General features: G+C 53.3%; 1 long non-coding RNA gene across 1 annotated transcript; it reads right to left on the bottom strand.

Annotated features, from left to right (window-relative positions):
- Positions 1-2,977: 2,977 nt before the first annotated feature.
- Positions 2,978-10,629, bottom strand: LOC116453651. Its single transcript, XR_004243885.1, has 2 exons — positions 5,595-10,629; positions 2,978-3,393 (listed from the first exon to the last, which is right to left on the bottom strand). It is a non-coding gene; the product is annotated as an uncharacterized LOC116453651 (long non-coding RNA).
- Between the last annotated feature and the right edge of the window lie 650 nt (positions 10,630-11,279).

The raw sequence follows: 11,279 nt of genomic DNA, 5'->3' as shown, positions 1-11,279 counted from the left end.
TGATCCATCAGCTAAGAAATCATCCCATCATCCTGTGAAGGAAGCAAGGATTTGAAGAGCTGGGTTGGTACCAGCCCTCCTTCCCAGAGCACGGCTGGGACACGCTGCCAAAGCCACCCCAGCGCCGTGGGACAGCTGTGACACAGCACAGGGTGGGTTTTCCCTGGGCTTGGATCCAGCCCTGGGTTAGGGATCCAGATGCATCCATTAGGGACAAGACCTCATTCCCAAAGGGCATTTTGCCCCATCCTGGGGGGGTTCAATTCCTTCAGGCTCAGCGTCCCCCTGGCACAACAGGCATCCAGAAAGTGGCATCGCAAGGAGCACACGGTGGCATTTGTGTGACCCTGAGGGGCCCTGGCAGGGGGGAAAGTCAACAGCGGACAGGCAGCGCCTCAGGGAAGGATGGTTTGGGGTTTTCCCTCTCCACTTCCTTGCTCAGGAGGGAAGAGCACACTGCTGGCAGAGCTTGTTCCCACATTTACCCACGTCAAACCTGTCTCAGAGCCTCTGTCTTCCAAATTTCCAAAAGGAAGGGGAGAAAATCAGAATCAGCAAACTGAGGAGCAGTTGGAGCTGCACTTGGCCTTAAAGAGGATTGATAAGTCTCCTCCACACCAGTAAATAACCAGACTTTGCTCCTTGCCCAGAGATGGGAGCATCCCCCCTCCAAACACCTGCAATAAGACACTTGCAATTACTGCTTTGTCTCCTGGAAACTGGTAAATAATTCAAACAACCCTGCTTTTCTTTTTTTTTTTTTTCCCTTTTGTTTTTCATTTTAATTAATCCACATAGAATTTTGTCCTCCAAACACAATCACAGCAGCCCAGGAACAGCCAGCAGAGGATCTCATTACGCAGCTTCCCAGCCAGATCCTGCAGCCATTATTAATAGAGACTTCACCGAGCGAGGAATTAATAAACCCCGACGGCAAGGGGGAAGGGAAGCACTCCTCCTGGAGCACATCACCCTCTCCACCTTGTCCCTGGCATGGCTGGTTAGAGGTGCCAGGGGGCTGCCATGCTTTAGGAACAGCCAAATCCTGCCTCCTGCAGCAGCCGGGTGCTCGGTCCTGCAGCCCGGTGCCACCATCCTCTGTCAGTGCCAGTGGCCCAGGAGGAGATGCCGGGTTCAAACCAAGCGAGGAAGTCAGGAAAGCTGGCTCAGCACACACAGGTCACTGCACAGCCTCACGGCAGAGTCCAAGGGTGTGTTTTCACAGAGCTGTGCTAATCCTTCTTCTCCCTGCTCACACCAGGAGCAGCCACGTGTCTGGAGCGCTGCCTCAGCACCAGGAATTGCTCTCCCCTGGGGGTGGCTTTATGGAGTGCAGACACACAGGCCCCTCCGAGTCCCTGCCCTGGGAGGAGAGAGCAGGACTGTGCCCCCCAGCACCCCAGTGTGGGGGTAAAACCCTGTGTTCAGCTGATTTCGGGGGTTTGGATCCTGCCCCAATGCTCAAACCCACGTGGTGCCTGTGCTCATGGGTGTCCTGTGGTGAGCACCCATCCATGCATCCATCCGTGCTGGATCTGCTCCGGTTGACCCCTCAGGCAGAAGGAAACACCTCTTCCTTGGAGCACTCCCTGTTCCAATGGGGTTTTCCTGACAAGGCAGTCCGGATGGGACAGCACTGACTATAGGCAGGGACACAAGGGACACCCTTCTCCTGAGGGATGCTCCTGCAGGAAAATGCCAGCATTACCTGGAGTAACTTGCACAGGGACCAGGCACAGCCACAAAAGGCTGGCACCACACCCTTGCTCTGCCCTGCTTTTCCCTATCTGGATTCTTCTCTCCTTGTCCCCCAGCCCCGGACAGCGCCGTGCCGGCTGTGCAGGCTGCAGGAGGGTGTGATTCACTTTGGCTCCACGGCTTCTCTGCCTTGACCAGCTGCACTTAGATAAACAGCAGTACGTCAATAAGCAGCTCTAATTAAAGGTGTTAATAGCACTGGGAGCTGGGGGAAAGCGCATCGAGGCAGGAGGGAGAGCAGTTGGCAATCTGAGGAGAGCGAGGGGAGGAGCTGGGAGACCTGGGATGCTCAGGACTTTCCCCTTCTGCCTTGGGGAGCTTGGCACGCACCCCGCGGGTGGGACAATCAAGCTCCAGGAGCCCCCATGAAATTACCAGGGAAACATCCCCGTCCTGATTATCCTGAATAATTTATGCAGATGCTGTCATGCATTCATATTTTATGGAAGTCTTGCAAAGCCGTGGATATTCACAACCGTTCGCTCCCTTCTAGAAATCTCCACCTGTGAGGGGTGCTGGGAGCCGGAGTGGGAATTACACCTGGGGGACCTCAGCTCCCTGTGGCACTGGGGACAGGGCACGGAGCTGATCAGGGCAGCCACATTCCCAAGGCTGGGTTGTGCCCCTCCATGCCAGCATCCATCCCCCGGTAGCTCCTGGGGACAGCCACACCAGGGCAGAGGGGACAGGGGACACTGGCACAGCAGCACCGCTCCCACCATGACCCCACTCCTGCACCTACCAGCCTTCCCCAGCCCTGATTCCCCAAAGCAAAGAGGCTCTATGGCCCCATGGAAGGACTTGGGAAAGGGTCAGCTCCCACAGCACCATTCCCTGTGCCCAGGAAGCTGCCACACAGCGATGCTGAGCAGGACAAATGGGCAGGAGCTGCTCCCAGGGGTCCCTTTAGCCCCTGATGGGTGGGATGCAGACTGGGGCAGAGGGGACCCCTGCGCTGCCACTGCCTGATGGTGGGTTGGGCATTCCTGCCAGCTCCAGCACTTCCAGAGCTTTCCCAGCGGCTGTCTCCCTGGAAACTGGAAGAAGGAAAGGGCATTGCTTCCCTTCAGGAAAGGTGGGTGGACAAGCTGTGCAGCAGCTCCTTCCAAAAAGGGGGATGGATGGAAGGCTGTGGCTCCTCTGCTGCCCAGCTCCAGCTGTGTCAGGCAGGATCCTTCCTTCCCAGGGATCCTCCACGGATCACTGCACAACCCAGACCTTGCCAGTGCTCCACATCTCCATCTGCTTTGGGGTCAGGACGACTCAGCACCTGAACCCAAGGCCACATGGGGGAGGTGATAGTCACTGCAGGAGAAGCAAAGGACTTTGTGGAGAGCCAACAGAGCAGGAGGAAGAAGGAGCAGGTGGTGGATAGGGAGGAGGAGAACAGATGGGAGTAAGGGGAAAATTTGAGGAAACCAAGAAGAGGTGCTCAGAGCATGCTGGAGAAGGATGTGGCCTCAGGGGAGCCTGCCAGGACCCAGCAGAGCAGAAAGTCAACGATATTAAAACAAAGACACTGGATATTTTCATTCCCTGCAGCTCCTGCTCCTCAGAGGAGAGTGAGGATGTCTGAAACGCAGGCAGAAATTAAACCAGAGGCACTTCAGTCTGCTTGTTCAGCCTGTAAAACATCTGGGGAGAGAGCAGGGACATGGCTTAGAGAGGGCAGAAAGGACTGGCACAGGTCCCCAACCAGCCCCTGTGTCACACCCCCCCACACTCTGGTTCTGCTGTTTGCTTCCCCTTCGGGGACACCCCAGGAACCCTTTGCTCAAGCCCAGCTGCCTCTGCCTGCAGCAACTCCCATCCATTTCAATTAGTGAACCTGCCCCAAAAACGGAGCAGAGGCCTCAGCTCCTTGCGAGCAGAGAGGGGGGACACAGCTCAGGGCAGCCACTCTGAGCCTCATCCATCACACACTGACCACGGGCATGTCCAGCCTCCCCACGCCGGGCAGGGCACGAGCAGCACCCCAGCACCAGCAGCTCAATCAGGGTTGGCCTCTGCCAGCAGCATCTCCCAGCCCAGGGAAGGAGCAGGCTGAGGATCCAAAGGCAGGCAGGAGCCTGGGGACTCACCCGGAGCCAAATTTCCTCCAGGAGCTCACATCAAGCTCAGTTAGAGCACTGGTGATTTATTAGGAGAGCTACTCCTGGGAGCAGCTGTGAGACTGCAGAACAGGCGTCTGCTGCACCAGGGAGCAGCACAGGGAGATTTTGGGGGCAGAAGCTGCTGGTTTAGCTCTGGGTGTTCAGCACAGGGTCACCCTCAGGGCTGGCTGGGGCAGCAGAGATGCAAAGGAGGCTCCAAGCCCTGCTGGCAGCAAGTTGAGAAACAGGAGGTGGGGAGAGCACAGCTCAGCTCCAAACCCACAAATGAGTGTTTCTTTTTAATCTTTTCCAGGGAGATGGCTTCTCCAGTTTTTGTCTGGAACAGCCAATCAAACCCAAGGAGTTGCATCCAACTGTGAGTGAGGGGAAAAAAGAAATCCAGGTCTGTTAAAAATTATGAAAGACACCTTGACAGTGTCCCTTTAATGTAATTAAAAACCTATTTAAAGGCATGCCAAATGTTTACTAATTAAACAAGCACTTCATTCTGTAGCCATAATGAAAAAAGTAATTGGGATACTTCAAGCAAATCCCAGGTTTTTAAAGAAATAATTACTTTATAGAAAATTAGTTACTAAATTAAACCATTCTTTACCTGCTGTTACTTTGGCTCTTTTTTCTCATTTTTGTGCAGTTGAATCCTGACATTACCTGGGACAGATTTTTATCCTGGATAATGAGTATTTCAAAGGACTCAGGAAAAAAGAGGACAAGTAGGAAATGCTAGCAGGTGCCCAAATATTACTATGGGGCTGGTGGACAAAGCATGGCATGGTTGGAACAGACTGAAATGCGCCCTCGTGGCTGCACACCCGGTGCTCTGCTGGCTGATCTCCATCCCAGCACCCCACTGCTGCTCCAGTGCTGCCACTGAGGCAAACCAGGGCCACCAGCTCGGGTACAAACATGGGCCAGCCCCCTGAGCCCCATTGCTATGCTGCTCATGGAGTGAACTCATCCCCTGAGGGGAGAGAGGTGGTGTTTGCCATCCTTGGAGATGCCTAAAATCCAGCTGGAATAGTCCTGGCACACCTGCTGGTGGAGGCCTTGCTTGAGCAGGAGGTGGGACCAGACAACCTTTCCAACCTCAGCCCTCTGGGATGCTGTGATGACCAGAGGAGAAGAAAGGATGGTGTTGTAGGGCCACACCACAGCCCTGCCTGCAAATCTGGGCTCCACACTCAGGTGCCATCGAGCAGCCAGGTCATATCTTTGTGCCCTCCTTGCAAAGAAGGGTCCCTGGCTTAGCTCACGGATTCCTCCGAGGCAGAGCTGTCCCCCTGGTGACCACCCACAGACCTGACACACATCCTAAGGCTTCCCAGATGCTGCCAGTGCTCCAGTGTGAACAGGTCTGAGGCCAGTGTCCAAGGACAGGTTGGATGGGACTCTGCACAACATGGTCTGGTGGAAGTGTCCCTGCCCTTGCAGGGGCTGGATGAGATGATCCTTAAGGTCCCTTCCAACCCGAACTGTTCTGTGATTGAGAGGCAGGGGGAGGGAAACCAAGCACTCCCAACCTGTGTCAGTAACAAACACCCATCACAAGAGGTTCTTTCTGTCTCCTCCTCCTCCTGCAGACTCTCTCCCACGCAATCCTGGCCAAGCCAAGGCTCTCATTTCCATACCAGAGCACGCAGCACTAAATTTAACGTGGCTCCATGAACCACCCAGCTCTTGTTTCCCAGCCAAGGTGTGCTTGCCTCAGCTTGTCAGCTTTACCTGGCTCTTCCCGAGGGCAGGCACGGGCTCTGAGCACGAGCCCACTAATCTGAGGTGACACCAGGCTGAATGCAGAGAGAGGCAGCGAAGGCACACGGTGACCAAACATCTGTGCAGGAGGCAGCAGGGGCTGGCTCCCAGTTGTGGGGCTTGCAGGGGCCTGGGATAGCAGATGGAGAGTCTGATTGCATTTGCTGATAATGGATTAGGAGGCTTTTCTTGGATCTCCACTTTCTCCTGGTTAGCCAGTTCCTTGAGGGGCTCTGCAGGGAGGTGTTACAAGAGATTTATTAACAAGATGAACTGCAATGCCAGGAAAAGCTACTCCTGAAAAATGCACTTTCCATCTCACGTGTGCACAGGCTGAAACCCACCCCATGTGAAAGCACTCAGCATCCTTCCTCCTCTGGCAGATCTGCTCCTTCCCTCCCAGCTGCTGTTTCACCAGAGCAATGGGAAAATGCTGCTGTGCCTCCTCAGCCACCCAACAGCCTCCAAAACATCCTTATGGGCCAACAACAGCAAATGTAAGTGCCTTAAAAGCAAGGCAAAGGAGCCAGCTTGTCCTCAGCATCCCCAGCATTGTCACTGCCTTTCCCCAGGGCCAAACTCCTCTTGGCTGCTCTGGCAACAAGGCACAGGCTCTTCCCAGGGCTGGGGGAGAGACAGCAGCTCCAAAGGTGTCCGTGCAAGGGCAAAGATTGGGTTTAACACCCACAGGCAGGTGTTGGGGAGCTGGGTCTGACTGGCAGGGCAGCCTTTGGCACAACTTCTGGAGAGGAGCTGGATGCTCCCCGTTTACCTGACAGCCTCCAAAAATAACTGAGCGCTTCCAGCAGCATCACCTGCTCCCAGCTGTCCTTCAGGACACAGACACACAGTCCCCCCCTGGAGACAAGGCAGATTATTTGGGCTGCCTGAAGCCAGGGGTCACATCTGGAAGCCCTACCTGGCCCCCAGTGTGTCCATCTGCAGCCTAAAGCAGGGCTGTTCCTGCAGGGATCGCTCCCAGCCCAGGGAAGAGCACACTGAAGGTACACACTGCTGGCCAGCAAGTCTGAGTAATCCATTTTTCCCTGTTTTCCCTTGAATCTGATCCACCTCACGCTGCCCCAGACATGGGCTGCTTTAGCAACAATCCCACCCTGCAGGTGAGGAAGCCAAAACCCATCCTAAAGCCAGCAAAGGAGCCAGGATTAGAAATCCAAAGCTCAGCTCACCAGACTGACTCACCTGTCCCACACACAGACACAGCCCAAGGTGAACACTGCTGAACCTTTGAGACAGAGGTGGCCACAGCTCCCTGCCAAGCAGGAGCTACACGGGAAGGAAGGGTGAGGGAAAAAGAGATGAAGTGAAGGGGGAGGCAGACAAGAAGCAGGGAAAGTGAAGAAGAGAGAGAGAGGAAAGCAGGTGAGCACAGAGGTACAGGAACAGGAGTCTCCTGGTGCATGGTTAAGATTATGCTTCACTACAAGTGAGATAAATTGGCTTTTTCTGAAAGGAAGGATACAGAGCACACCATCACCATGTGTGGGAGCCTGACAGCACCTCAGAACCAATGTTCAGGGAGAGCTGAGAGAGTCACCAAGTGCCAGGTCAAATCAGAGTGGTTGTGCTGCCTTTCAGCAGCTCCCTGAGAATTAACCCCTTATCTTGTAACCTTATCCCCCTGAGGAGTGGTGTTGGACTGTCTGGTCCCTGAATGCCATTGCAAAACCCCAGCACGGGTAATCCCCAGGGACAGAGCCCAACAAGCCCTGGATCTCCATCAGCTCATGGGATATCTGCAACAAATGAGGCTGCAGGTGGAGGAGTTACACCCGGGCTGCACAGGAACTATTCCTGCGTCTGCCATCAGACCCAAGGATGAAAAATGAATTCAGCAACTAAACCACAATTCATCTCAGCTGGCTGAGGGCTGCCTTTGCAGCCAGGATCCAGGCACAGGCACCACTTAGCCTGGCCAATTTCCCATGTTGATGCTTCACCCAAGACCCTGGCAGGACAGAGCCATTAATTACAGAGGCTGGAATTGTCTCTCCTGTAGATAAGGGGGAACCAAACGCAGGTCAGGAGCTGTATGTGCCCAACAGGGGAAGGAACTCTGCCAGCAAGTGCTGTTAAATCCAGTCTTTGCTGGGATCACACGAGTGCTGCGTGCTCAGCCAACCCAGCCACGGGTCCGGCTTGGTGGGTGGAACACAATTCCTCGGGGAGCAGAGCTGCTGCCATGCTCAGGATTTAATTGCCAGGTGTAGCCAGTGAGAAGCGGGTTCCCTGCTCTCCCCAGGCTCCTCGGAGCTGCTGATCCCCACCCACTCAGCTGCAGGTGCTTTGCAAAGGAGGTCAGGAGCTGCCAGAGGCTCTGTGCCCACGGTCAGGCAGCAGCCACGGGGCCAGGACTGTTCCACTGTGCAGCTGGGACATCCCCAAGCAGGGCAGGCAGCTGGGACCTCACCTCCTACATCCAAGGCCCAGCAGGGCCCCTGTAACTCCCTTGCTCCTGAGCTGGCTGTGCCATCACACTGGGAGGGTTGAGGGGACACAGAGGTCACACACAATAACCCCAGCCAGGCTTCTGATGATTCACTTAAATACAAAAATAGCACGAAGTGCTTCGTGTTCCACCCAGTATCCTCAGAGGAGAATGCTTAGGAGATTCACCTTCCTGAACCAGCAGGATGAAGCTGCCACACCACAAAGAGAGGAATTTTCCAGGATGAGCCTCATCCTCAAATGCCCCACCAGACCAGTATCCTGCCTACCCATCCCCTTCCAGCTGGCCATGAACTTCCCACCACTGCCACAACATCTCTCCATCCTTTCCTGTGTTGCTCTTACACTTCCCCCCTCCAAACCTCTCTCCTCCACAGCTGGGAGGATTTGCACTGAAATCCAGTCCTTGCCAGCAGAGAGGAGATCAGCCCCACACCTGTCCCAGCTCCTCCCTTGATTTCCCACTCGAGCTGACCCCGAATCCAGGACCTGGAGTCTCCACAGCCATTCAAAGAGGGACAGCAGCTCCTGCTGGCTCTTGGCTGGAGCAAGGAGTTACCTTTACACCGCTGGGTGCTGATGCAGCTGCATTTGTTGGTTTGCTCACCAAAGAGGGTCCAGCTCCTCTCCCAGCCCAGCAGCAATTCCTGGTTTGTGTCCTGGGACAGCAGAACAGGGCTGTTCACACTTAGTGCCTCAAAGCAAACTACATCACTTCGTTCCCCTCCTTTTGCTCTGTACAAAACACACTACAGAGGACTCAATTATAGACTAAACCCATCTTCCATCTGTGCTGTGCCACACCAAACAACTTATTAACGAAGAACAATTATAATTATTGACGCAGAGGTGACTCCAGAAACGCCACCAGAGAAGCTTGTATTTGGGAGCTGCTGTATCCCACAAAACATCCCATTCTGGGCACTTCAGGAGGATGCAAGGCTCCCTTTGCACACACACAGGACAACCTGCCCTCACTCAAGCCTCTTCCTGGTTTCCAGTACCGAGGAATTGGCTCAAATCCCACAGCACAAGGTCTAAGAGCCCTTCTGCTATTTCTGTGGTCATTAATTATGACAACTGGGTCTCCATCAGGGTGTTACAAGCTGGAAGGTACAACAGCTAATTAACATTGTGCTCTCGGTCCCCACAACCTCCCAGCTGAGCCACAGCTCTGCCAGAAGACTTCTGGAGAGAAGGCAAGGGGAGGGAGGGAAAAAAATATAAAGAAAGACAGAAAATCATCTTGGCTCCCAGCCCAAACCTTTCTCTTTTTAAGATGCATTTCAAGAATCTGGTGGCTGGTAACCTCGCCGAGTTACAAGGGAGGCTGCTTGTCAAGAGCTGACCTGAGCTGGATTTAATTGGGAGCCAGTTGGAGCGAGATCCAAAGGGCACCTTGGGGAGTAGCAGAGGATGGGAACAGCCACCACACGAGCAGAGAGCACCCTCTGCAGCTGCAGCCAGAGCCTGGACCTGCAGTGGGCTCTGGGCTTGGGCTGGAGAGCCCCGGGCTGTTCACAGCTCCAAGCAGCTCCCAGGACAGTGGTGCTGACTGGGGATTTGCAAACTGGATTAGCTGGGAGCAACCAGCTGCTAATCCCAGCTCCTCCTCTGAGGCTGCCTGTTGCCTTAGGCACAACCACTGCCTTTCTGCTTCAAAATTCTCCGGTTCTGCAATATTTATCTCCTGCACAAAGTTGGGGGTTGTTTTGTTGGTTTTTTCTTTTTTTTTTTTTTTTGAGGAAGGAATATATTAATAGAGGAAAACCAAATCAAATATTCTCCAGCAGTACTTCCCAGTAGAAAATATTGACCGGTTTCCACATCTAAGTATTATCAACATCCTAAGACTTTAATTCCACGAGAAACAAAACAAGTCCATTTGAGACTTTCAGTCAATGACTTGGGAACATCATCATTCTTACTAAATATATCCCCTCAGGAAAATATTGACCATCAAACTGCACTTTCAGCTGGTTAAAACTACCCAGGGCATTCCCACTCCTTCATTCCACAGCCTGAGCATCTGCCACCTTAACAACTTCATCACCAGCTGAAAAGAAGTTTAATTTTTAATGGAGCAACATGACCTTTCTCTCTCCTCCAAATGAAGTGACACATGCTCACGCAGAGGAAAACCAAACCACACCACGACACGCTGTGAGTTCAAAAGGCAGTGAAGGCACAGAGAGCTCTTTCTGTGCTCTGCACAAGGCTGGCTCACAGGTTCATCTTCACAGACAAGCAGAACCCGAGCTCTGCTGATCCCTCGGTGTTGCTACCTATCAACACATCATCATTCCAGAACTCCTGGCTGCCTGAATATGAAAAATAATCCTCTTGTTTTCCTCCTACATATTTTAGCACTCCCCTCTGCTTCCCACCTGGCTTCTTACCAACCTCTCCTGACCACATGTTGTTACAGCCTTTGGCTCCCTCACAAACTGAAATCTTTGGCTTTGATCCTGCAGAGAATCCAGACCCACAGTGGGGGTGAGCTATTGTTGGAAAGCCAAGAAAGACCATGTTATACATTTATATATTATATAAATATGTTATATATTTATTATAACATAATAATATATGTTCTATATTTTTTTTCCCCCACAGTTCAGACTGGGGTGTGTGAAACTGCCCAGTTTATGGCCTGGGAACCCTTTCACCAGCCCAGTCACCAATGCCAAGCAAAACCTCCCCTGCCTGGTGAAAGAAAAAGCTCACAGTGGATAAAAAAAGGATCTGGTTGTCTGTGGCCTTGTGTCAGCCCCAGGAATGCATCCATCAGCCTGGAGTTCTGCAGCAGACCCACTGGGTTCCCCAAGCACACCTGGTGACCAAGGCAGGTTGAGCTGCCCAGCGCTGGGAGCAGCACAAGTGACAGCTCCGCCAGGCGAGGCAGTGCCAGCCCCAGCGAGGGCACAGGCCCACAGTACCCAAACAAGCACTTTCACTATCAGCATGGCAAACACACCAGGATGTCCCTCGGCACAAAGGTGTTTTATCCAAGAAGGAAGAAGAACATGAACTTTTCAGTCTGGAAGCATCTTCAAGCCATCCTCCCCTCACGATCCCTGCCACCGGTGGTTTATTTGTTTGCTGCACAACATCATAAACATTTTTACCAGCTAGCAAACTTAAAATGCAATTGCTTCCAAGTGAAGCCCAGTGTGCATAATGCCCTCT

This window comes from Corvus moneduloides, chromosome 19, assembly GCF_009650955.1.
Source record: "Corvus moneduloides isolate bCorMon1 chromosome 19, bCorMon1.pri, whole genome shotgun sequence".
Classification (NCBI taxonomy): domain Eukaryota; kingdom Metazoa; phylum Chordata; class Aves; order Passeriformes; family Corvidae; genus Corvus; species Corvus moneduloides.
This window is presented reverse-complemented; position numbering and strand designations above follow the sequence as displayed.